Source organism: Choristoneura fumiferana, chromosome 24 (genome assembly GCF_025370935.1).
Source record: "Choristoneura fumiferana chromosome 24, NRCan_CFum_1, whole genome shotgun sequence".
Classification (NCBI taxonomy): domain Eukaryota; kingdom Metazoa; phylum Arthropoda; class Insecta; order Lepidoptera; family Tortricidae; genus Choristoneura; species Choristoneura fumiferana.
The window spans coordinates 12,831,586-12,859,294 of record NC_133495.1 but is presented as its reverse complement, the minus strand read 5'-3'; the positions used below and the strand labels follow the sequence as shown (position 1 = coordinate 12,859,294).

The following is a 27,709-nucleotide window of genomic DNA, read 5'->3' as shown; positions in this document are numbered from 1 at the left end:
AAGCCTCCAGCCATGAGCTTAGTATTTAAAACGAGCTTTATTTCCTGGCGGCTTATATTGTCAACAGAGCTGTATCCGTGTTACTAAATATCCAAGGTGTTAATTAATAAACCGAAAACCTCAGGCACCCCAACAGCATTTTTTATTTTAAGTTAATTAATTGCATGAACTATGCAACTTTTTTTCTCCTTTAACCGTTCCAGGGTCTCAATTAGTCCTTAACTATTTCCATGGCAATTTAGACATTAATGGATACAGCGTGAAGAGGTTATTGTAAACTCTTTATTGCACAAAAAATTAAAATAAATAAGATTTGTTTTTGTTTTGACTGTATTTTTGGCGACTGTCCACACATTTGAATACCAAATTTCAAGTCGATGCCATTAAAAGTTGAAGAGTTGAGAGACTACCAGAACGTCACTACCAGTACCAGATCATTGTATTGTCACGCAATTTACATAAGTACCTATGCAAAAATTCAAGCCAATCCAACTACCGAAAGTTGGTCGAATTTCAACGGACACACAGACAAGACGCACAGAGAGAACTACAAAAGCGAGAGGAGAGGTAACACACAAACAGACAGACATATAGAGTTACATTCACAGGTCCCGTTCGCGATCCATGACATTGTACTTAAGCCATAATGACAATGTTTGGCATAATGAGCATATGCCAAAAATGTTTTCTCTGTAAAGTCATAAAATTATCAGGAACTTTGAAATGGCCATCCTGCAGATCTCTGTACCTAATAATAATTAGGTAAGGTTAGTTATGGCAAACGATCATTATGGCAAACATAACATTATGAATTTTAGTATGCATGGATTCCGGTATAGACCTACTTTCACATTTATATGATTAGTAACATGACATGACATGACATGACATGTGTGATTAGTAAGTAGTGGTTGGTGTGGTGTATGCTGAGTGGGCTCACTTTATACTATTCGATGTTATTTTTATTCTTTCCATCTAATTTATTTTTATGTGTATCGAATATGTGTAAATAAACTGTACTAAAGCTATCCCTTTTGACAGATATCTTAAATTTATATCGCTCCCTAGCGATACTGAAACCACAGTTCTTAAGTGATTGATCTCGTAGAATTCTCGGGAATCTTATATAACGAGTTACCTGTGATAATTTACTATTTAGTGAAAGCCTGGAAGATGGATCGGGAGGTTTCTCAGTTGATTAACCTCCTGAGGCCCGAAATAAAATTTCTGTATTCCCAATTTGAACCGAAAATCAATCAAGTAAAGTTCAAATTGTTTTTTTTTTATGTCTTCACTTCAAGTGCGTACCGGGGGATCCTATAGATTTAAATTGCCAAATCCTTAGTTTTCGAGGTCAAGGTCATTGTTTTTTCCAATCTAGCGCCGTCTAATAGCCAATATGGTTCTTTATCATTTGCCCGAATTTCATATGCCATAATGTATCGTTTTCCATAATTATCATTTGCCATAAAGTAATTTAATTCTGAAATAGTATTTTCTTCAGAGTTGATATTCTCCTAACCTAACTTACTAAATTCTATAAGATGACGTTTAAAAAATCCTGAAAACAGCACGGTTCTATGTATTTTATAGAAAAACGTTGGTATGGCAAGTGAAATTTGGCCAAATGAAATTCGGGCAAGTAAAGGTATATGAGCAAAAAATATCGACTTATGAGCCAACATTGGTGATGTTTTTACCCCACGGTCCAAAGGAGGGCGAAGTTTCTTTTGTATGTCTATTTCTTTGATCCTTTCTGTGTGGCTGTGATGGTTGGACGGATTTCAACATAACAGATACCATTAGAATTGACGAAATTGTCGCAATGCCATAGAGTAGGTATATAATCGTTCTCAAATGGAGACCGCGGATCGGCAAGTGCAGCGTAGGACGTCCACCAACGAGATGGACGGATGACCTGGTTAAAGCCGCGGTTTCACGGCGCTTTCAACCGAAGCAGCAGGGCTATTTCACCACGCTGGCAGGTACTATCTACTTTCATAGAGAGCCATTTTGAAAATACGCGTATGTTAATCACGAAACACTAGAATTGTAAAGAAAATCTGACACAGCTCTAATCTCGTGTCAAGATTTACAGTCAATTTAAATTTTTGGGATAATATGGCCCCATCGATCCATGCGATGATTCCGCCAATGTCGTGGTTAGATAAGACACGGCCAAAAGACTTTAGTCTTGTTGTTCGGTGATACTGCCAGTTTCGGATTTACAGTCAAATCTATAATTATAATAAAATATTTCGATTAGGAAAAACAATTTTTGTTTCAGAACATAACTATCATTAAATTTCGATACAAATAGTAGTTTGTCACTCGATACATGTCACTGAAAAAAAAAAGCCGTGGTGGCCGAGTGGTTTGACCTATCGCCTCTCAATCAGAGGGTTGTGGGTTCAAACCCCGGCTCGCACCTCTGAGTTTTTCCAAATTCATGTGCGGAATTACATTTGAAATTTACCACGAGCTTTGCGGCGAAGGAAAACATCGTGAGGAAACCTGCACAAACCTGCGAAGCAATTCAATGGTGCGTGTGAAGTTCCCAATCCGCACTGGGCCCGCGTGGGAACTATAGCCCAAGCCCTCTTGTTCTGAGAGGAGGCCTGTGCCCAGCAGTGGGACGTATATAGGCTGGGATGATGACATGTCACTGACAATTGTTACGTTGGTGAAATAGAGTCCTGGAGGTTTACAGGACAGAGGACGTCACGGCTGACATGATGCTGATGAGGTATATAATAACTTATTCATTCAAGTCCATGGCGTCATACTTATGATGTCACCCTTCCTTTTGCGTTGGTGGTTAAAAATTAGGCTTTGTGAGAGGGAACCATTTTAATGAACTAAAATAATTACAAAAACAACCAAAGAATTAGAAAAATCCAGGACCTTATGATAGCTAAGTTTATGCAAGCTATGCGTGTTCATGCAGTTCTTCCACCTACATACTGTAAGAACACACACAAATCACACAAACCCATCTATCACCACCACCACAACATTGACGCGTTTCGAACTCAACCAGACCTCATCTTTAGAGAAACGCGACCGTACACCATGCTACCAGATGGTAGACTACCAGTCATGCTACTACGTGTTAGGAACCTTTTCAGGAATTCTTTTTTTGGTGCTCATATTCGATTTGTTTCAGAAACTCTCCCATTCCATTTGACGTTTATGACTCGGCGATAATTCCCTGCGCTAACTCTCGCATTCCCGCGGCGCGTGGACCGGCCTCGCCTATTTGGCAGCGCGTGCGCAGCGGGTCAAGGCAGGCACCGACTGACTCATGCGAGAACGATTTATAGTTATAGGTTAAATGGGAGTTTTGTTTAGCCTGGTGAAGAAGTTTGGGTGGATAGAAACTATGCCGTATACAGGCATGATGTGACAAAGGAAATCTCTCACAATAAGAGAGCGTGGGCCGTAGCTCCCACGCGAGCCCTGTGCTTATTGGAAACACACCGCTAAATTTCTTCACTGGTAAAGTGCAGGTTTCCTCAGAAGAATTTCCTTCACAGTAAAGCTCATGGTAAATTTCAAATGTAATTTGACACCTAATTTCCGAAAAACACAGAGGTACGAGTCAGGACTCGAACCCATGACTCTCTGCTTAAGAGGGAATAGGTCAAATCACTAGGCCGCCAATACAGTGGCGGAATGAAAAGGTTGACCAGTTTTCAAATACATTCATTTACACATTGCAAGGACATGTTTGGTGACACTCTTTCCCGGCCCGGATAATACCGGGATAGAAATACCGACCCTGTTTTTCGTGTACACGCCCATAGAAGCTCCTGTCCAGCGATATGCTGAGCCGGGACCTTTTTATAGCGGCAACACTTTTTCTTGTTATTTTTCCCAACCTTAATGTGTCATTGCTGTTATAAATAAATTATTTTCTTTCTTTCTTTCTTTCTTTCTTTTCTTTCTTTCTTTCTTTCTTTCTTTTCTTTCTGTCAGTTTGTATGGGCGTGTACACAAAAAACAGGGCCGGTATATCCATGTCGGTGTTATCCGGGCCGGGAACAAGTGTCACCCGACATGTTACCTTTTTGAATGACATTATGACGGAATATGTCATGCTCGGTCGTTAAAGCAGATACTGATAACTTATAATGAGCAAGGAAAACAGACCTCAAGGCGGTCAAATATTTATTCCGCGACTGTACTTTTGCAGTATGAGTAGTTTTATTATAATTAAATAAATAAACTACTGGTAAACATTTTCTCGCGACTGTTTGTATTGGCTTGGCAACCATCGCCAAGGAGGCGTCGGAAATAATTGAGAAGATGATACAGACCCCCCTCCATCCATCTTACTCCCCCCCCCCACTGACGTATCGGTTGTTTTCACCCGCAAAAATGGTTTCAGTAGAATGCTTAAGGCGAAAAATGTAAACAAAAAATAAATGTTATTTTTAATGACATAAGCAGCTCAGTAGTTTGACCTATGGGCTCTCAAGCAGAAGGTCGTGGGTTCGAAGCCGCGCTACTGAGTTTTTCGGAATCTATGTCCAAAAATAAGTTTAAAATTGTTAAAAACCAAAACCCGGACTACTTAAAAAATCCAGTGACAAAATTATGAAACATTAAAATACCCGTGGACAAAATGAAAAAGGTATCATTAGAAATTAAAATAACGAATGAATAAATGAATAAGATAGATAAAGACTACAAAAGATACTACTATAGTAAATAGAAGACTATATATAGAAGACACATTAATGAGAGCGAAGATTTTCAGTTAATAATGGAGTAGGTAAAGCAGAAGTAGGTACATTTTCTTAAAGTAAAAGTCCTTAATATCCAAGAAAATACAAACAAAGTTGCTCAACTTCTTAACCCACATAATGACGTCCGAATTAGCCACCTTTTTATCCGATCGTCGTTAGTTACACGTCATTTGGCTGATCCGAGCAGTGGGGCTACTACGAAATTCGAAAATCTAAGTTCGTGTCGTTCCGTCCCTCTCACTCTCATATTAAATAATATAAGCGTCAGCGGGACAGCAAGATACGAAGACCGAATTTTGCACTTCGTAGTACGGGCGCAGGTTCCGTGGCTGTAAAACCCACGTTTAGTCAATGAGGGTTACTGTAGCACACGGGAACGACTATTAAAATAAAGACATTGATCCCACAGTGTCACAACGTTAAGCACACTAAATAAATGACTCTTTATCGTTTGCCCGAATTTCATATGCCAATGTATCGTTTTCCATAATTTTCATTTGTCATAAAGTTATTTATTTGTCCAACTGTATTTTATTTAGAATTGATCAGGTATTTAACTAACTTAACCTAACACATTGTATAATATGAGATGACAGTTAAAAAAATCAGAAAATGGCATGGTTCTATATGTTTTATGTTATGACAAAAAAGTAATAACAAGTGAAATGATGACCAATCAAATTATGGAAAACAAAACGAAGCGAGCGATCACAGCGCTTGAATATTTACCAAATTATTACCATATCTAGTTAAATTAAGTGTTGTTACAGTCAGTGGCAGCAGACGATGAGCTGTCGTAGTGCCCCAAATGATATAAAGACTGGCGACCTGGCGGTTGAATCGTATGTAGATCAAGGTATAACTGCTCATCCGTTTTTGCTGCTGGCTCACATGATTCGATCAACAACTATACCAAATGAACGTTATTACAACTAATTATTATTATTATTTAGAAGCCTGTAGAGGTGTCCCACTGCTGGGCAAAGGCCTCCCCCCATGCCCTCCACTCTACCCGTTCTTGGGCGATCTCTGACCAGCTGCGAAGAAAGGCGTCCAGATCGTCCCGCCATCGACGCGTGGGTCTGCCACGCCGCTGAAGTCCGTTTTGTGGTATCCAGTCTGTGGCTATTTTAGCCCACCCATTGGGTTCCATTACAACTAGTATCTTATTAAATATTTTGAAAGCATCTTTACGCACCCAGAATATCGTTTTTTTTTTTAATGTCATCAAAAAAATCGAATCTGTTCAATTTGGCAGTGTTGTTGCCGCACCGGCGCGGAGCCGGCCGGCCGTAAACTGAGTTTCCAGCTTTAATCAAAGTTTGTTATTTAATCCGGCCACGTGTACCGTAAGCGTGGGACCGGATCGGATCGAGAGCGAATAAGTTGACTTCAAAGTTAGTTAGTGTTCGATGAATTAGTGTAGAGGATACTTTATTACGTCCTTTTCGTATGGTATTTTTTTCGTCTTAGCGTTACGTAAAATTAGCATATTTGTTACAAATGTAGAGACATTTACATTTTGCAGGTGGTAGGACCTTGTGCAAGATCCGCCCGGATTGCTACCATCGTCTTGCTCGCTAATCCTGCCGTGAAGCAGCAGAGCTTGCACTGTTGTGTTTCTGCGTGGAGAGTAGGACAGCCGGTAAAATTACTGGCCGTACCGGCTCGGGTGGCTATATGAACGTCTTGCATAAAATGGCTCGTTTTATGCTCTTTTTGCACAATCTACTATTATTTTGTCATTATGTTTATTCCTCTAAAAGACAACATATAAGATGGGAGGATGAGTTAAAGTTAACGGCAGGCCCGAACTGGAGGAGGGTAGCCAGGGATAGAAAACAGTGGAAAATGTAAGAGGAGGCCTTTGTCAAGCGACACACTGAGCTTAGAGCTTAAATACAACGGAGGAGGATGAGCTCATGATAAAAAGGCTAAATAGATAGATACCGTAAACTCAGGTTTCTATAGTCCCAGCGTTCTTCAATAGTCCAAAAGGACTTTTTAATATTTCGAACAATTACGGAACTGCTAACGTCATCTAGGAGGTTCATCGTAGCCTAATCCAATAGAAAATGCTCGATGAGCCTCCTAAAGTTTATAAATAAACTTAAAGAATTCATGATAGAAAAATGCTACTACTCAATAAATGAATACCTAGATGATAGATGATAAATTTAACATAATGTTAATAAATAATCCTAATAGATAAAAGGGACATGATGTAATATTAATTGATTAAGAATTTCATAAGTCAGTTTAATGTGATTGTGATATTTAGCTATAAGATAAAATTTATTAATTATATAAAAGCTGCTCTCTTGTATAAATATTGCTGTGCCCAACAGGGTCCATGATGATCACATAATCTCTTTGTAACATCTGTAACCATATATTGTGGAAAAGAAATAAAATATTGAGTATTGAGTATTAAACGTTAACAGTTCTGTAATTCTTCGAAAGGTTAAAAAGTCCGTTTGGACTATTGATGAACGCTTGGGACTATAGAAACCTGAGTTTACTGTAGATAGATAGATGTTTATTCCAAACAAATTAAATGGTATTTTCCATGCATCCAATAGCCTAAACGACATCGCCTGTCACGTAACAAAATGACGGATTTCGCAATACATTGTTTGTCCAATTAGTAAACTAAATGAAAATCATAATACAAGTATTTTCAAAAGTTGTAGAACTATATTACCTCAGGGTGAAGAGTGGAAGCTGTGGTTCAATTTTTTGCTCCTGTTACAGGGCCCACCTTGTATACAGGGCACTGGGCCGTAGAAGGTTACCATTGGTGTCAATGTATTTTGTCTCTACTTATGAGTATAATATGACACGCCAGTGTTTTGTTCTACCAAAATTAAAAACGATATCATATATTTTTCCTTTGTAATACTGGTTCTCAGGATTCTAATATCGCAGAATTAAGACGCATGGCATTTGAGTCGTAATCTTTTTTCTTTTTCTCAAATATAATTGAATGAATAAGGGAATATAATACTTTTAAACGAATCATGTTTCTGATGTGAAAGAGAAAATGTTTGTCGGTTTTTGATTATCGAGTTTGTCGAACTTTGTTTGTGGCATCTTAGAAGTCGAGTTGTTTTAATGAAGTATTTTGTTTGTAAGCTTGTCATTAATGGTGAGATTTAGTACTTCTTCCATTTTAGGGTCCTGTGCCTCAGTTAGCAAAAGCCCGTAGAGAGCGTTGCCCAAATTCCAATTCAAATCTTTTATTCAGCAAGTAAGCCATGGGCTCTTTTACACGTCATTTTTAGGGTTCCGGAGCCAAAATGGCAAAAACAGAACACTTATAGTTTCGCCATGTCTGTCTGTCTGTCCGTCCGCCCGCGGATTTGCTCAGGCACTATCAATGCTAGAAAGATGTAATTTTGCACGGATATACGACAAAATGGTACATTAAAAAATAAAAAAAAATTTTTATGATAGACGTAAAGTGGGGTGATATTTTTTTTCTCGTCCAACCCTATAGTGTGGAGTATCGTTGGAAGGTCTTTGAAAACCATGGGTTTGCTAAGATTTTTCGATTCATTGATTTTTTTGCGAAATATTCAACTTTAAAGTGCAAATTTTCATTAAAGTCAAGCGTCCCCCCCCTTGTAAAATCTAAGCGGTGGGTGGAAAAATTTGATAAAATTTAGTACTTCTTCCATTTTAGGGTCCTGTGCCTCAGTTAGCAAAAACCCGTAGAGAGCGTTGCCCAAATTCCAATTCAAATCTTTTATTCAGCAAGTAAGCCATGGGCTCTTTTACACGTCATTTTTAGGGTTCCGGAGCCAAAATGGCAAAAACAGAACACTTATAGTTTCGCCATGTCTGTCTGTCTGTCCGTCCGTCCGCGCCTTTGCTCAGGCACTATCAATGCTAGAAAGATGTAATTTTGCACGGATATACGACAAAATGTTACATTAAAAAATAAAAAAAAATTTTTTAGCGTGCCTCCCATAGACGTAAAGTGGGGGTGATATTTTTTTCTCATCCAACCCAATTTTTCGATTCATTGATTTTTTTGCGAAATATTCAACTTTAAAGTGTAAATTTCATTAAAGTCAAGCGTCCCCTCTAAAATCTAAACCGGTGAGTGGAAAAATTTGATAAAATTCTGAATGGTAGTAAATATATCAAACTTTCAAGGAAAACTATAACGGCTAAGTTTGCTTAGAATTATTAGTAGTTTTACTCTTAAATTAATAGCAGCCTAAACTAATAAAATACGAAATCCTTAGAAAAATATTACTTAATTTTTTTGTAATGGCTACGGAACCTTATTTTTAGCTAAGAGTATTAGCTAAGTAATTATAAAATTTTGTAATGTTATTCTGATTTATAGTAGGTACTTGAACAGTTAATTTTTTTTTTAGTGGAAACAGAAGAGACGGGTCCATCCTATTCCCAAACCGGCCACTTCACGTACTTGTTCTATTTAATAATTGTCTTTATAATTGAATGTTTGTATAAATATTTAATTAATAGTCACAAATGCTAAAATTAATAAGTGTTTATTTGCATTGACCTAAACATACACTCGTATTATTAACTGTATCATACAGCGGAGGTTTGTTTAGGAGGATTTACACTTGACGGCTGGCCTTAAGGTGATTTTCCACTGGCGAGGCGAGACGAGAATTGAAATTTATATGGCGTCTCCCGCGACGGCCCGCGGCGGCTCGCGGCTGGCGCACAAATGCATAAAAATTTCAATTCTCGTCTCGTCTCGTCTCGTCTCGCCTCGCCGGTGGAAAATCAAATGTATTCGGAATCAGAATCGCCACTTCTTTCTGTCAAACGATATAGGATAAGAGTAGAAAGGGACGGTAAATGTATATAGGTGTGGGTAAAGCCACGAGAATGGAAGTGAATGAATGCATACACAGCTACATGCAGAACTGATTGCAAAAAAATATCTATCTATCTATCTATTTAGCCTTTTTATCCTGAGCTCATCCTCTGTTGTATTGTTATAGAATATCTCTAAGCTCAGTGTGTCGCTTGACAAAGGCCTCCTCTAACATTTTCCACTGTTTTCTATCCCTGGCTACCCTCCTCCAGTTCGGGCCTGCCGTTAGCTTTAACTCATCCTCCCATCTTATTATGTTGTCTTCCTCTGCTCCTCTTGCCATCTCTAGGATACCAGTGTGTGACTTCTTTGCTCCATTTTTCCTGCATGTCACGCAACATATGCCCAGTCCACCTCCACTTCAATTGATCTATTTTATAGAGAACTTCAGTTACTTTTGTCTTAGATCTTATAAATGCATTTCTGTGTCTGTCTTGGCGTCTAATTCCTATCATGCTTCTCTCCATTGCTCTTTGGCAATGCTCTAACATGTCTCTATGATGTTTTGTGAGTGCCAATGCAAAAAAATAAGAATGAATTAAATAAATGAGTGAATGCCAAAATCTCGCTTTTATTACATGACCATATTGTTGTGTGCGTGACATCAACTCTGGCACAGTATAACAAGTTTCCCTACAGTAATCCGACGGGGACGTCTAGCTAGACAGAGCAATCATGCGGGGCGTGAGGGGTGAGACGCGGGTGGGAGGAGCCCCAGCTGCATACTTCGCCGTTCTTAGTAGCTTGGGACAAGTCTTCTAGGGCTATCGCGTTTTTTTAACATTTAAATTTATAATAAAATCTTCATCTCGCATAAATAAAGAACTAAGATTTCATCTATTTATATAATTATATTTGTTTTTTTATATAATTAAATTCAATAACAGGAGCTTTAAGTCCGTTCTAGAAACCGAAAGTATTTGTCGGTATGAAAGTATATTTTGAAGAAAAAAAAGTTTTTTTTATTTCAAAAATAGTTTATTTTGATACCTCTTAACCCTAGTAAGTATGCCACCCCTAATTCCTTTTGTTTTATATAATTTTGCTACACCAATATGTACCGATTCGTACAAGACATCTTACCTTCCAAATTTTTTATTTGTGATAACCCTTCGTTACTTGCGTAAATACCTATAAAGGCTGCGGTATCGTTCAACTTCAAAGGCGTCGACCTACTGTAGGGAAAACTTGTTATACTGTGACTGGTGGTACTACCTCGACATCGCTGGTTTTTCCAGTCTTTGCAAGTTTTTAAAACGACTGGTCATAGTTAACTTTAATAAGATTCGTTTATCATCCCAGCCTATTTACATCCCATTGCTGGGCACAGGCCTCCTCTCGGAATGAGTGGGCTTGGGCCATAGGTCCCACGCGGGCCCACGGCGGATTGGAAACTTCACACACACCATTGAATTGCGTCGCAGGTTTGAGCAGGTTTCCTCACGATGTTTTTCTTCACCGTATAGCTCGTGGTAAATTTCAAGTGTATTTCGCACAAGAGGTGCGGGCAGGGTTTGAACCTATGGACCTCTGCTTGAGAGGTTTTTATCTGATTAAAAATAAAAAGTAGGTACATGTCAAGTTATAAAATTAACTAATAAAAAATAAAAAAATAAACTAACCCAAACATCCCCCCCACCCTGCATCGTGCCCGGTTCAAAGGTCCCTTAATACATTGGCCGCATTGCCCCTCTGTACCGTAATGGACACCTGTTGAACCAGCCACGACGCAGACTGGGAATCACAATAGTCCCTGAGGACCATCCAACTCTAAATCCCAGGCCTCCGAACACGAGGGCCCCGCTGCCTGCAGGGCTACTACGAAACTCGAAGTTCGTATCGTACCGTCCCTCTCGCTTTCGTATTAAATAGTATAAGTGTCAGAGGGACCGCACGACACGAACTCCGAGTTTCGCAGTCTTACAAAATCGTAGTAGCCCAAGGCAGTCTCCACCGCAACCGGTACAAGGCAGAATACTTCGCATGCTTCAACTTCGCAGCATTTTCAGCCGCAGAACCAGCTAACCGCGAAGTTTGTCTCAAATGAGACGCAGCAAAAGTGCTTACACACGTTGCGTCCCACAAAAGAACTCCGATACCGCCAAGGTACCAATGTAAGACCGTCCGGCCGCCTGAATTAGTTTACAAGTTAAAGTGTAGTAAAAGATCTGCATTGTCTGACTTTGCATGGTCATCAGACATCTTTGAGACTACTTGTATCTCTTTCTTTCTTATACTATTCAAATACCTAATCTACCATCGCTGTTTTTCAAGGCAAAATTGCTATTGACACAAAAAAGTAAACAATTTCTAATATGCCTTGTAATTTTTAGCTCAAAGAAATATGACGGCACAAAACCAACCGTTTAATTTAAACAAATACAATTTTCCACATCACCCACATCTCAAATAGAACGTCTGTCTTATTAAAAGTGATTCAACGCCGCAACAAAATGGCTGCCATAAATAAGTTTACAAAATGGCGGCGCAAGATGGCTGCTGACATGGCGGGCGCTAATGGTGGCAATTTAAACTGACGAGCGATGATGGTTTTATCAAGTAGAGTTATTTATGTTTACTGCTTAATTTGACGGTGTTTTGAAACGTTATTATTTAGCTCATTCATCTTTATTTTTGAGTTTAACATCTGGTAGCATGGTGTACGGTTGTGTTACTCTGAAGATGAGCTCTGGTTGAGTTCGAAACGCGTCAGTGTAGTGTGGTGGTGGTGATAGATGGGTTTGTGTGATTTGTGTGTGTTCTTACAGTGTGGAGGTGGAGGAACTGCATGAACACGCATATTTTGCGTAAGCTTAGTTATCATAAGGTCGCGGGTGAGCAAAGAAATTCTTTTAGTTCATTATGAGTTTGTTCGATAGTTTAATTTGATGCATTTTTTGTCAATTCAGTTTCTGGAAATTTTTCAAAATAGCCGAGCGGCTTGAACTCGTAAAAAAAAGAGTTCAATTTTAGGCTTTTGTGAAATTCGTTGTATCCTACTTATATAATTATGTTTGTTTTACCTTTTCACGTCTAAACCGCTGCATCGATTTAAATAAAATTCGATACCTATAAGATAGTTTGAGTCGTGGGGACATACATATATATAGGATAGTTTTTACCCTGGAAATTAAAAAGCGGATGGAGTCGCGGGCCATATTTAGTTTTATTATGTTACCTATACAAACAAATAGGCCGTAGCGTAGCGGCACTTGAGCTGAGCGCGTGCGCCGCTAACGGCCGCTGTATGGAGCACGCAAGTCATAAGATGAAGCGTATGATATGTACTAGCTGTCACTCTCAACTTTATTTAAATCTCGTGAAACGTGCACAATTCGTCTATTGCTTAAATTAAAAATAGCTTATGCGTTACTATAAGTTACAAACTATATGCGCGCTGAATTTCATCCAAATCCGTCTAGTTGTTTTAGTGCAAAAAAGCGACAAACATCCACAGAGTATAGAAAAGACAAAGAAGACAAGAAAAATACTTAAGAAAACCTTATAATATTACTATACCTGCAAGCATCAGCAAAGGGAGGAAACTATTACATGACATCTTCATTTTACCACTTCGCCGCGCGGCGTGGTTAACATAAATATTCTCATGTAAAATTACAGCTTTCTAGCTATAACATTCTCTAAAATCCACAGACGGGCGGAAACAGCAAAACTATGAGGGTTCTTGTAGGACAAGGGAACTCTAAAAACAGCTCCGCTTTTTAATTACCATTCCATCATTAACGCGATAGCGCTCTAGCCGGCGAGTAAACAAGCGGCGCTTATGCAGAACCCGCGCGCCACTAACGGCCGCTTTACTCGTAAATTACGGCCGACGGCAGGGGCTAAGTCACAGGATGAAGCGTATAATAATAATATATAGTCTTTAACCTCGGCGTCGATTGCGTGTTCATACAATACGAAAGAATGACTTATAATTGAACACTTTCATAGTTAGCAGTACAGAAAGCAAAGATACAGCGAACCGAGAACAAGAGAGTGTCCAGAGTTCAGTCCAGCCGTTATAGAGATAAAGGTTATCTTAAAAAAAATTTTTTTTTTAACCCGCTTAAAAAATTTGAAAACCGTCCACATTGTCATTTCAAAGTTCAATCTCTCAAAAACTACTAAACCGACCGTTAGATACATGTAAAACACAGCTACAAAACACCGCAAGCAAACTCGCTTTCACTTAACAAAACCGCATTGAAATCGGTCCATTTATTTGAAAGCTACGATGCCACAGACTGACATTGGCGTCAAGCTTATAACCTCCTTTTTGCGCCGGGGGTTAAAAAGAGTAATAAACAAAACACGCTAACAAACTTTCGCAGTTATAATATTGGTTAGTCTTAGTAGAATGCTCTAACCCTTGAACATTGCTAACTTTCTTACCCCTGCGCCCCACATGACGTCATTGTAATTATTCCGGGCTTATCATCGAGGGCCCCAGCGCTGGGCGTGGGCACTTACGGTACGCGAGCTGTTTACGATATGCAGCATTTCGTATGTAGTTTGAATAATATAAGAAAGGTAGCCGTTCGTCGGACCTAATTTGGGTTCTCTTGACACTGGAGATTTTTATGTAAGTTTGTATAAACTATTTAAGCATCTCAGGTTCCACCATTTTTTTATATTTTCTGTTGTACAATAAAGAGTTTACAAACATACATACATACATACATACATACATACATACACTATTAGTGGTTCTGTAAAACTGTCGACCTCGTGCATACGTCTGTTATGTTTTCATTCAACATTTTTTTTTATTCGACTGGTTGGCAAAAGAGCAAGTGGTTCTCCTGATGGTAAGAGATCACCACCTCCCATAAACATTTGCAGCTCCAGGGGTATTGCAGATGCGTTGCCAACCTAGAGGCCTAAGATGGGATACCTCAAGTGCCGGTAGTATTTCACCGGCAATCTTACTCTCCACGCCGAAACACGACAGTGCAAGCACTGCTGCTTCACGGCAGGATTAGCGAGCAAGATGGTGGTAGCAATCCGGGCGGACCTTGCACAAGGTCCTACCACCTGCAAAAACATAGCTACACCGTTTTAAAATTTTCCATAAAAAATATCGAAAAAAAACAGCTAGCAATAGATTATCAATAAATATTGAACACGTCTTTTGTCAATCCTACTTATATTATAAATGCGAAAATTTTAAGTCTGTTTGTTTGTTACTGACCATTGAACCGATTTAGATTAAAGGTATACATATATTTCGAGTCCCGGAAAAGGACAATGGAGTAGTTTGTATCCCAAAAAATTGCATAGTTCGATTCTACACGATTCGTTAATTCTATGCGGACGGAGTCGCGGGTAACGGCTAGTTAAACATAAAAGAAGATATAAAAAAATCCGCGAGATGGCCAACAGGCCACGCTCGAATTTCGACGTATTTGATCTTCATCACCATCATAATGGTGGCCTATTGGTAATCCAGTCTCGGATGTAGGCGTTTTCCCTCTTTCTTCTTCCACTTTTGGCGACCTTGTGCCCATCTCATCCAGTCTCTGCCGCGCCCCCGAGTATCCGCTCTGGGTCTCCATTCAAGGACTCGTCTTGTCCAGCGACTCTCGTCCATTCTTACTATGTGTTCTGCCCATCACACCGGTCAGTACAATATAGAATATTTTTTTATCCAGTAAACTACCCAAATGTCCAATGGCTTAATTAGTCAAGTAGGTTGGTTAAGTAGGTCTTTAAGTTAAAAGTAACAATGTAACCTAGATGAATTACCTGAGCAACTTGATGGGCAGTAAGAGATACTGCCAACTGCGGCAAACTGCAAGAGCGTTGGCGTTATAACTTTAAGTTTATTCCAACTTTGAAACTGGAACTGGGACATGAACTCCTTTTTACCTGTAACAATATAACATTTTATAAAAATATAATAATTTACTTGGGACAACAAAACACAAAATCAAAATTAATTAAAATTAAAACACCCATCTAAAAGCACACATGTAAATTCATTTTAGACATCACAACTCACAGAAACTATACACAACAAAAGATTGACAACTGAAAATGTTTCCAGAACAAATTTGTTGATATAACTTCGGAAATAGTTCCAAGCAATCGATGGCAGTTAATTCGAATGACATAAGAGTAGGTATAATATGAAACGTCAATAAAACAAAATGGCGGATGGCGTCCTTCCCGATGTTCAGCATTTTTTTAAAAATCTTTCAAATAAAAGATTTATTTTATGATTATTTCGTATTGAGTTTTTTTCTAACATCGATATTAAGTTTTTTTTTAATATCGATATTACAGCACTGGTGTAACTGTGGCAAGATTTTTGTAATGAACTGTCAAGTTGGTTCGCTCTTACATGATACACTACTGCATTACTACACAAATATTTTGCCTAATCTACTTTCCTTTCTTAGATATAGTTGCGGTCTTTACCAAAAGGACAGGGCTGAAAACCAGCGATGAAAATTATCATATATTACATTATTAATTACATATGCCGAGTCCAGTACCTACACGAGGAAATGTACGAACCTATTACCACAAGTAGTTATTTGTTTTTAAGTTTTTGTTTCTCTTATTTTCGTGAACTTAACTAGGATAGTAATTAGATTTTTATCACAAGAGCATAAAACGAGCCATTTTACCCGAGACGTTCATAATGCCACCCAAGCGCATAGAGAGAGAGCAGACACGTCGCGAAAAATGGGTGTAATAGTCGTGTTTACACTGCTTTTCGCTTCGATTGCGAGAAAATTAAATAGCAACATTGAAAACAATCGTTCAATTACTAGGTGCCTTTAATTTTTCACGCGCAGCAATATAATGTATTAATAATAATGTATAATGTATTTATTTAGTTTTGTTGAATCAAGAGTACAAATTACGAATTAAATAAAAATAAACTTTACACTCTCAGAGGCTCAGAGCCACAAGCTATGGAGAGCTTGGAGTTTCTTTACGTGATATAATCCGGAATACGGAAATTCGTCGAAGAACTAAAGTCACCCACATAGCTGGAAAAATATGCAAGTTGAAGTGGCAATGGGCGGGCCACATCACTCGAAGAACAGATAACCGTTGGGGGAGAAAAGTCCTCGAGTGGCGACCACGAACTGGAAGACGAAGCTTTGGCAGGCCTCCCACCAGGTGGACTGACGACATCGTGAGAGTTGCGGGAAACCGGTGGATGCAAGTGGCGAGTTGTCGTTCATTGTGGCGTTCTAAGGGGGAGGCTTTTGTTCAGCAGTGGACGTCTTCCGGCTGATGATGATGATGATGATGAATATTAATTACGCCATTGCCATTAGGCAACGCTGTCTTTATAACCGAAGCAAATCAGAATTAAATTTAAATGAATCCTTGCCTAATTCCCTCAGCTGTTGAAATTTTAAATACGTTTCCAACTAAAATTCCTTATGCTAAGATTGTCAAGTTAAATTTTTAAAATATCGCTTGGAAAAAACAGTATCGTGTTCAGAGAAAAACGGAATAATGGAATCAGAAGTATGAGAGCCAGGGTTGTTTCTTTGTAGGTTACTCAGGCATGAGAAAAATTGTAGATACTAATCAAATCAACTAAATCATGACATAAATAGTAAAAAAAACCTATTTAGTAGTATAATATTTTTCCAAGGATTTCGTATTTTATACGGAATCTTCCAAGTTTAGGTATATTTTATACCTTAGGCAGCTATTTACTCATAAACTACTAATAATTCTTAAGCAAACTTAGCCGTTATAGTTTTCCTTGAAAGTTTGATATATTTTCCACCATCCTGAATTTTTTAAATTTTTTCCACCCACCGGTTTAGATTTTAGAGGGGGGGGGGTCGATTTAAATGAAAATTTGCACTTTAAAGTTGAATATTTTAAGATTTTTTTATTATAACATTTGGTCAGCATAGTTTACATATATATTCGTGCAAAATTACAGCTTTCTAGCATTGATAGTCCCTGAGCAAATCCGCTGACGGACAGACAGACATGGCGAAACTATAAGGGTTCCGATTATGCCATTTTGGCTCCGGAAACCTAAAAACTGACAAAGATGAAGTACGTGCGTCAAAGTTTAGGAATGGCAGCCCGTGACGTCACGCCTAGCTAAAAAGTATCGCACGTTGTGACGTCACACGGAATTTTAACTGGCTGTACAATATAATACAAATATTTATGCACACCACAAATCAGTAGGTACAAAAAATCTACAAGGTGTTAATTAAATAATTGAAAACCTCGGACACCCCAAAAATATTTTTCATTTTAAGTCAGTTGATTGAATTTATTTTTGAATGCCATCATTATTTTAAAAGATATTCGTGTGTTTTGCTTAGTCAGTAGGTAATTATATTTTCATCACACTTGCTCGTAAACAGTGTCGTAACATGCAGGCTACCTTGGTTGCAACCCCCCAAATAAAACCCTCGACCTTAATGTGCTTGTCATGAAACCCGTGGTCGGTAAATGAGTCATTGCGCGTACACATTTTCTTGTCATGAAGCCCAAGGTCGGTAAATGAGTCGGTGCCCGTACTGATGGTGCTGCGCCGTGCCCGTGCGTGCGCGCGCTCTTGCTGCAGGACTACATGGACCACATGCACACGCACGTTGCGGCGCATGCTGCGGGAGGGGGAGGTAGAGGGCGACGCTGCCAAGAGCACAGCCTAAGGTATCGCCAATATTTGGAACAATTATATTTTTTCTTTTACAAATATAAAATTTTACTTGCAAATGTGATGAAAAACATGTATGTCGCACGGGCGGTACTAGAATTACGAACATCGACTCATTAAAGCCCTCAGTCTTCGACTTCGGGCTTCTAATAGACTCTCGTTCGTAATTCCTTATTTACCGCCCTTAAGACACAATGTACTATTAATTTCTAACTTTACTCTTATAATTTTTACTTGTCAGTTGCGCTTTGACGTTTTTAGAAGAAAAACACACATTGACAGCAAACAGCCAGTATTAAATTATCGAAATAATATGCAACCTCGCTAAAATATTTGATTGGCGCATGTTGCAGTCGTAATTTTTAGACTGGGCGGAGTAAAAAAAGGATTTTAAAACACGAACTAATTTAAATCATAGTGTAATCGATTTTATACTCGATTCTGAGCAAACTACTTTCTGGTTTTCAGTTATTTAATTAACACCTTGTATATACACAAAAGAAAAAAAACCATTTTCAATATTTTCTGATAATGTGACACATTTTTTTTTTTAGATATAGCCTAAAGCCCTAGAGCCTCGTAAGACCCACGTCAAATTTTGATCAATAGAATTTCAAACTTAATGTCATTTAGTGAGGTTAACATTAGCTTTGACGTACGTCCTAAATTTAGGATGTTGGGCCATACGAGGATAGTAACAACGCATTGTTCTAAAAGGAATTTGGTGCCCTGTAGTGGGTCGTATATAGTAGTTGGTTGTAGGTATAGTTTGAGAGCAGGTGAGTTTAAAGCGAATTGCGAAACTAAAGTGGCAGTGGGCGGGGCACATTGCTCGCAGGACTGATAGCCGATGGGGCCAGAAGGTTCTCGAATGGCGTCCGCGGACCGGGAGACGAGCTGTCGGTAGGCCTCCAACAAGATGGACAGACGACTTGGTTAAGATCGCGGGATCGCGGTGGATGCGGAAAGCACAAGACGGTCTGAGTGGAGAGCCTTAGGGGAGGCCTATGTCCAGCAGTGGACGTCTTTCGGCTGACATGATGATGATGATGATGATGAGTTTAAAGCATGCTCGAACGACTATTTAATAAGTTTTCGGTAAAAAGATCATAATTTAATACAAGCTTTTTTTGCTGACTGTACCTTTTGTTGACTGTACTTGTATTGTTACCAAAACTACATTTGCATATCAAATTTCAAGTCAATGCCATTAACCGTTGAAGAGTTCCGTCCTGTGGACACGATCCTGGCCGGACTACCAGGATGTCACTACCAAATTTCAAGTCAATCCAACTACTGGAAGTTGGTTGAATTTAACTTGCAAGATTTGATTACAGACAGACAGGCAGACAACGGGACAGGTGAAACTAAATAAAAGCTTGTATAAAATTACTTCCAGCTCTCAACCTATACGGGCATAGTTTATTTAGGACAGCGCCCGCACAAATTTAATTTTGCTGCTGGATGAATTTGCACGTGACCTAATTTCTCGGTAAATTCAAAAGTAATTTCAATGGCAGTGTTTATTTCACAGGCAACATTAAGTTTGTTTGAGGGAATAGATATAACAAGTTAGCTTCTTGTAAAATTTTGAATAATGTGAAATTATTATCTTCAATACACTTGAATAGGATCTTGCATTAAGCTCTGACAGGCAGGCGGTTCATGAAGTAACCTGTTTTTAACCCCCGACGCAAAAAGAGGGGTGTTATAAGTTTGACCGCTATGTGTGTGTGTCTGTCTGTGGCACCGTAGCTCTTAAACGGGTAGACCGATTTGAATGCGGTTTTCTTTATTTGAAAGCAGGATTTCCAGCGATGGTTTTTAGACATGTTTTATCAAAATCAGTTCAGCCGTTTCAAGATCATCAGCTCTTTTGTTCGCGGCGGCAGGAATCTTAGACGCATAATAGGTACTTTACTTTCAAACATATTTGAAACACCCATGTATTTATTTTCAGGCGTTTTTTTTATATACATAAGAGGGGGAAATGAGCATGTGGGTCACCTGATGGGAAGCAATCACCGCCGCCCATGGACACCTGCTCACATATATGCAGAAATTCAATTGTGTTTCTGAAGTTCCCAGTCTACATTGGTTCGATAGACTTGAGGGGCGCAAAGTCCTTGCCTATCTTTAAGTCTATGCTTAGGGAGCACTACCTGTCATTTTGCGTATGAATGTTATAGTTAGCTTATTTATGTGTTGTTATGGTATCTATCTACCTATCTATCTGTTTAGATTTGTTGTGTATGTGTATTGTATGTGTTAGTTTTATGTATTCTTGATACAGCTCTAATCTACTGTAAATTGCACCACCTGCTAAAATGTATTCCTTATTTCTGTCCATTGTAAAGGTTGCCTGGAAGAGATCGCTCTGAAGCGATAAGGCCGCCTATTGCTTACCTTAGAAAATCTCTATGTATATACTTGTGTTCTCTGTACTTTTTACTGTATTGGTGTGCAATAAAGAGTTGTTGTATTGTATTGTATTGTATTGTTCCGCCCGAGAATTACGGCCCAAGCCCTCTCGTTTTAAGAGGAGGTCTGTGTCCTACAGTGGGCACGTATATAGACCGAAATAAGATGAATGGTTCTGTTTCTCGCTGCGAATACAGAACCCCAGAAATACAAACATCAATTTACAACGGAATTGTGTACTCTTAGCCCACCCAAAGAATAATTATTTTACATTGTACTCCTGAACTTTGTTACGTCCTGTACTTTGCAGGTGGTAGGACCTTGTGCAAGGTCCGCCCGGATTACTACCACCATCTTGCTCGCTAATCCTGCCGTGAAACAGCAGTGCTTGCACTGTTGTGTTTCGGCGTGGCGAGTAAGACAGCCGGTGAAATTACTGGCACTTGAGGTATCCCATCTTAGGCCTCTAGGTTGGCAACGCATCTGCAATCCCCCTGGTGTTGCAGATGATTATGGGCGGTGGCCATCCAGTTGAATAAAAAAAAAACGTTAAGTTAGGGTGTTTACAAATCTGTACGGAAAACTCGGTGCGCGAGCCTGACGCGCACTTCGTCGGTTTTTTATCCAACCAGCGCTTTTCGAATAAGCTAAGCAACAACTTTGTCACTTCACAGTTCAATATCTCAAAAACTGCTGAAGCGATTTTGATGAAACATGTCTAAGAACCATCGCTAGAAAAATGATTTCTAATTAAAAAACGGCCAAGAGCGTGTCGAACACGCCCGAAATAGGGTTCCGTAGACATTATGAAAAAATTAAGTATTATTTTTGTAAGGATTTCGTATTTTGTACGGAATATTCCAAATTTAGGTATATTTTATACCTTAGGCTGCTATTTACTCTTAAACTACTAATAATTTTCAAGAAAACTTAGTAACTGGTTTAGATCTTAGAGGGGGGGAGGGGGCTCGATTTTAATGAAAATTTGCACTTTAAAATTGAATATTTTGCAAACAAATCACTGAATCGAAAAATCGAGTTGGCAACCCCGTCATGGTTTTAAAAGACCTCTTGTCAGCATAGTTTACATATATAATCCTGCAAAATTATAGCATTGATAGTCCCTGAGCAAAGCCGCGGACAGACAGGCAGTCAGACAGACACGGCAAAACTATAAGGGTTCCGTTTTTGCCATTTTGGCTACGGAACCCTAAAAACCGCATTCAAATCGGTCCACCCGTTTAAGAGCTACGGTGCCACAGACAGACAGGCAGACAGACACACATAGCGCTCAAACTTATAACACCCCTCTTTTTGCGTCGGGCTAAAAACTACCTGTTACAATTTTACGACCAATATTTTTTTCCAATTTTTATTTATTTTTTCTTTTTTCAAACATGTCTAACAACTGGTAGCATGTTGTACGGTTGTGTCACTCTGAAGATGAGCTCTGGTTGAGTTCGAAACGCGTCAGTGTAGTGTGGTGGTGGTGATAGATGGGTTTGTGTGATTTTGTGTGTGTTCTTACAGTGTGGAGGTGGAGGAACTGCATGAACACGCATATTTTGCATAAGCTTAGCTATCGTAAGGTCGCGGGTGAGCAAGGAAATTATTTTAGTTCATTGATATGGACCTCCGCAAAGTAACGCCTGATTCAATAAATATTTTTATAGTTTCTTTGTATAATTTTTTTTTAAAGTTTGTTCGATTATAGGTACCATCAATTTTTAAACAAATTCCTATCGAATGAATATGTCGCTAAAGTTGAACTTTCTAGTTGAGAAACACGTCTATTGGCATTATTGTTATAACATGCAAACGATTATCAACTTTAAGGTGGTAGACCACATATTTGGCTGATGGTACATGCCACCAAAACAAACGGACACTAAAAAAATACTTTTTTCCGCTATCGGGAGGTGCTTAACCTCGACCGGTCTGACATCCCATTTCCTCAGCTTCCGACAAAGAGGAACAACCCCATAGATAAACAGATACGAACTACAGTACTTATCTTATTTAAGAGAAGTTTCCCAGCCGGCCGCGCGGCTGCGTTAGGTTTTCGTTTGGGATATTGCTGTCTTTATCGCTCGTGACATAAGCGCTCGCAGCCTCCCCCCCCCTCTCATGCCTTCTGCAACGACGTCCGTAATGTATATCGAGAAAGCTGTAGGCTTTTCAAGATTTGGGCGGTTGAATTTTGGGTTTCGTTGTCCTCATATTATAAGAAAAGTATAGCACAGAAATCAATGATATTTTACAATCAAGATGTTCATTATATTTTCTATGCCTGTGGTTTTTTCGATTTTTGTAAAAATGCTTTTTTAGTCTGCAATTCTCGTGCAAAGTGGACTTCTTTTTTTATCGAATTTTGAGCTCCTGTAATTCTGATATTACACATTTATATAAAAATCTGAAAGACCTCAGGCATAGATAATTACGTCTAGTCCATACTTATACAATTTCATCTATTCCTGTTGCCTAGTTTTCAAATGAGACCGGGACTACGTTTGTATGGAGAATGGAACGAAGAGACTTGTCTTAAACACTCGAGCTCCCCAGAAAACTAGCATTTCTGCACTCTATACATATTTGTAGGTTTCTGAGTTTTCGAAATTCATGTGTGATCACATTTGAAATTTACCACGAGCTTTACGGTAAAGGAAAACATCGTGCGGATCCTGCACAAACCTGCGAAGCAATTCAAAGGTGTGTGTGAAGTTCCCGATCCGCAGTGGGCCCGCGTGGGAGCTACGGCCCAAGCCCTCTCATTCTGAGAGGAGGTCTGTGCCCAGTGGTGGCACGTAGGCTAGTATGATGATGCACAAAATTTGGCCCACTCTACATACAAAATTACCTATTACTGCATACATTTGAGGTCCTGATTATATACGTAATTATACATATGTACAAAGGCTTCCTCATCTACTGTTATTTTATAACTTTAGAATTTAGTATATTTAAAAAAAATATAAACCTCATTGAGTTCCTTGCCGGATTCTCAACAGAGGATTTTCTCAAACCGGTGGTAGATTTTTTGACATTCAGAAGCCTAAGTTAATTTGAATTATATTTTGACTTTGACTTTGACTTTTGTCTGTCTGTGAGTATGTAGTCTGTGGCACCGCGGACAAAGACAAAAGGCGAGCGATGAGGGACGACAAAAACATCCGCATCGCTATCTCTCTCACGCCTCGCTGCACTAACGATTTTAAATAAAAAAATACTAACTCCGATTTCACTCCCTTTTTACTTTTTTGAGCATCATTTTTTAAAATATCCATGTATGTTCTTAAAGGCAAATGGGATAAAAATATGGCGTTTGATCTAATCTATTAACGTTTGGCTTTAGGGTTGACTTCTATTGAAGCGAAGCGGGGGCAGAATTAACTAATCACATTAGGATATCATCTACCCAGATCTATGTCCAATCTCTTTGTGATACTATGATTTGATGTCATAAAATTAAAATAGGGTAAGTAATACGAGATTTAAGAACTTATCATATAATATTCATAATGTATACGCTAAAAAGCGGCTGGCAGTTCAATTATGGCATCCATGCAAAGCAGGGCAGGGGATTAAAAAATTGTATTGTGGTATATGGGTATCAAAAGAAAGTTTTATTTTTAAAACGTATGTTTTCTTCATAATATATACTAAACTAACCTAATTCATTATTATGACCATTTACATAATCCTGAAAGTTTTCATATTTTTATGACTAACTAAATTATGTCAATAAGCAGGTTTTGCAGGTGGTAGGACCTCGTGCAAGGTCCGCCCGGATTGCTACCACCATCTTGCTCGCTAATCCTGCCGTGAAGCAGCAGTGCTTGCACTGTTGTGTTTCGGCGTGGAGAGTAAGACAGCCGGTGAAATTACTGGCACTTGAAGTATCCCATCTTAGGTCTCTAGGTTGGCAACGCGGTGTTGCAGATGTTTATGGGCGGTGGTGATCTCTTACCATCAGGAGACCCACTTGCTCGTTTGCCATCCAGTCAAAAAAAAAGAACATTTAGATACCTAAACTTTTCTTTGGGCATTCGTATGAAAATGAAGAAAAATAAGTTAAGTAAACAACTAAGAATAAAGTTAATTACTAACTCCAAGGATGAATTAGACCAAGAATGATCCAAGAATGGTCCAACGATGATTTTGTTTTGACGACCGGATGGCCGAGTGGTTAGAGAACCTGACTACGAAGCTTAAGGTCCCGGGTTCGAATCCCGGCCGGGGCAGATATTTGTATGAATAATACGAATGTTTGTTCTCGGGTCTTGGATGTCTAATATGTATTTAAGTATGTATTTATCTATATAAGTATGTTTATCCGTTGCCTAGTGTCCATAGTACAAACTTTGCTTAGTTTGGGCCTAGGTCAATTGGTGTCAAATGTCCCATGTATTTATTTATTTATTTAGATAGGTACAGTCGAACAAATCGATTCCTGTACCAGAGTTTAACTTTTTATTTGATGATTTCTTCGTCAAAAGTGTGTGATTTCAATACGGAATTAGTAACACAAAGGTTCTACCCTGTTTCATGATTCAGTTTATTCGACAGTATTGTGAATTTTGTACGGACAAAGTCGCGTGTAAAATGGTATTTGTATTCGCTTTGACGCAGCATTTTAATTAGTTTTCATGTGTTTGCGGGTTGCCGTAAACGGGGGCAATTCGAAGGGTTCGCTGATAAGGCTTCAACGCTTAGGATTTGGGTTCCGTAAAAATCGACTTTTGTTTAAAAGAGTTCTTATAATTAAAAATCACTTTTATTGAGGAGAATACCTACAATACACGTACCATTTTTAGGGTTCCGGAGCCAAAATGCCAAAAACGGAACCCTTATAGTTTCGCCATGTCTGTCTGTCCGTCCGTCCGCGGCTTTGCTCAGAGACTATCAATGCTAGAAAGCTGTAATTTTGCACGAATATGTATGTAAACTATGCGGACAAAATGGTACAATAAAAATTTCAAAATTTTTTTTTTTAGTGTATCACCCATAGACATAAAGTGGGGGTGAATTTTTTTTTCTAATCCAAACTTGTAGTAAGGGGTATCGTTGGATAGGTCTTTCAATCATTAGGGGGTTGCTAAAACTATTTTTCGATTCAGTGATTTGTTTGCAAAATATTCAACTTTAAGTGCAAATTTTCATTAAAATCGAGCGTCCCCCTCCTCTAAAATCTATTCCGTTGGGTCCAAAATTTTGAAAAAAATCAGGATAGTAGTAAGTTTATCTACTTTCAAGGAAAACTATAACGGTTAAGTTTGCTTGAGAATTATTAGTAGTTTAAGAGTAAATAGCAGCCTAAGGTGTAAAATATACCTAAACCTGAAAGATTCCGTATAAAATACGAAATCCTTACAAAAATATTACTTAATTTTTTCGTAATGGCTACGGAACCCTATTTCGGGCATGTCCGACACGCTCTTGGCCGGTTTTTATTCCTTAAATTGATAGCGGTCACAATTAAGTCACACTTACATGGAACTAAAGACTTTTTTCTTTGATATTTTTTACTTCAAAAACAACTTTTGGTAGAGATTTTTGTCTTTAAGTAGACATCATCTTTCAAAAGCTTTAAGGCAGCATTTCCACCAAAGATGTGCGAGGATGTGTTGCGGGGAGTGTTTTTCATGAGCCAATAGAAACGCCTCATTTACCTATCCTCGTACAGCACATCTCTAGTGGAAACAGCTGAGCTGAGCGTAGCGAGGTTAATGAAGCGCTTCTATTGGTTCATAAAAAACACATCCTCCTACATCTCTGGTGGAAACGGAGTTTTATAATTTAACTTATGATATGGTAATACGTTGTCATTCGTCCTAGTTGTGAATATGAACGTATAATAAAAAGGAATTTCCCGTAGATAAACACTTTCGCTTCAAAATTATTGTTGGATAACAATGTATCCGGTGGTTATTGTTTTTAATAAGATAACTAAACAATGAGCTAGTCCCAAAGTAAGCTTAGCAAAGCTTGTGTTATTGGTACTAAGCAACGGATAAATATAATTATATAGATATACCTAGATACATACTTAAATACATATTAAACACCCAAGACCCGAGAACAAACATTCGTATTTTTCATACAAATATCTGCCCCGACACGGGAATCGAACCCGGGACCTCAAGCTTCGTAGTCGGGTTCTCTAACCACTAGGCCATCTGGTCGTCTGGTCGTCTGGTAGCTTATTGCTTAATACCTCGCCTGTTGAGCTCAGTTTTAGTAGGTAATTAATATTTTTCAACTCTTGATCACCGATAAAAAATCATCCTTCGTGTAATACTACACGATACAATATATACTATACGATATATACATGGCTTGCTTAATCATTCGATCTTATGCATCAAATATATTAAAATTGAATATATTCTCTAAAACATATTGTAAGTAAAGTAAGTACTCGTATATTATTGTAAACTGAGGTACGTAACTGTATAAGATTGGAAGACCCTGTTTTATCACTCCTGAAGCATACCTACCAAACTTGTCTTGTCTTCAACTAATCTACAAGATTTCATCTGCTTAAAATCTCGTATTAATTATGATAATTAATTTTGCGGCATCTAATAGAGCTTTTCCTTAAACACGAGGAAGTAATCCAAAAGTTACCAAAAGTTGAAGTAGCCTATAAGCTTACGAAAATCCTTTTAGCGCTTCGAAAGCTTTATAATATAAATCCAATATTGTATCCGCGGCCCTTCTGGGCTGAGTACGCTAAGATTTATCGCGTATATTTAAGTACTCTATGCCTCCAATTTTAACGCTCGCTCAAGTTAGTTATAAAGTTTACATTAAAACTGCAATTAGTCATTCGAAATCCTCTTTCTAAACAATCTTTTTTTATGAAATTTATCCAAATCCGTCCATTTGTGTTAAAACTGAAGTTGTGTTAAGTAAATACGTGATGTATAGATATCATTTAATAATATCTGTTTAAAAAATATACCTCGTTGAGTTTCTTGTCGGATTCTTCTCAACAGAAGTTTTTCCCGAACC

General features: G+C 38.6%; 1 protein-coding gene across 5 annotated transcripts in view; it reads right to left on the bottom strand.

Annotated features, from left to right (window-relative positions):
* Nucleotides 1–27,709, bottom strand: part of Neto (Neuropilin and tolloid-like) — a 341,810-nt gene that overhangs the window by 191,942 nt on the left and 122,159 nt on the right. The window contains exon 2 of one of the 5 annotated variants that reach the window (XM_074106549.1): nucleotides 15,364–15,486. The exons of the other annotated variants lie outside the window; for them this stretch is intronic. The gene's annotated coding sequence lies outside the window, so the exon portion shown is untranslated. The remainder of the gene's footprint in view (nucleotides 1–15,363; nucleotides 15,487–27,709) is intronic. 5 annotated transcript variants of the gene reach the window in all.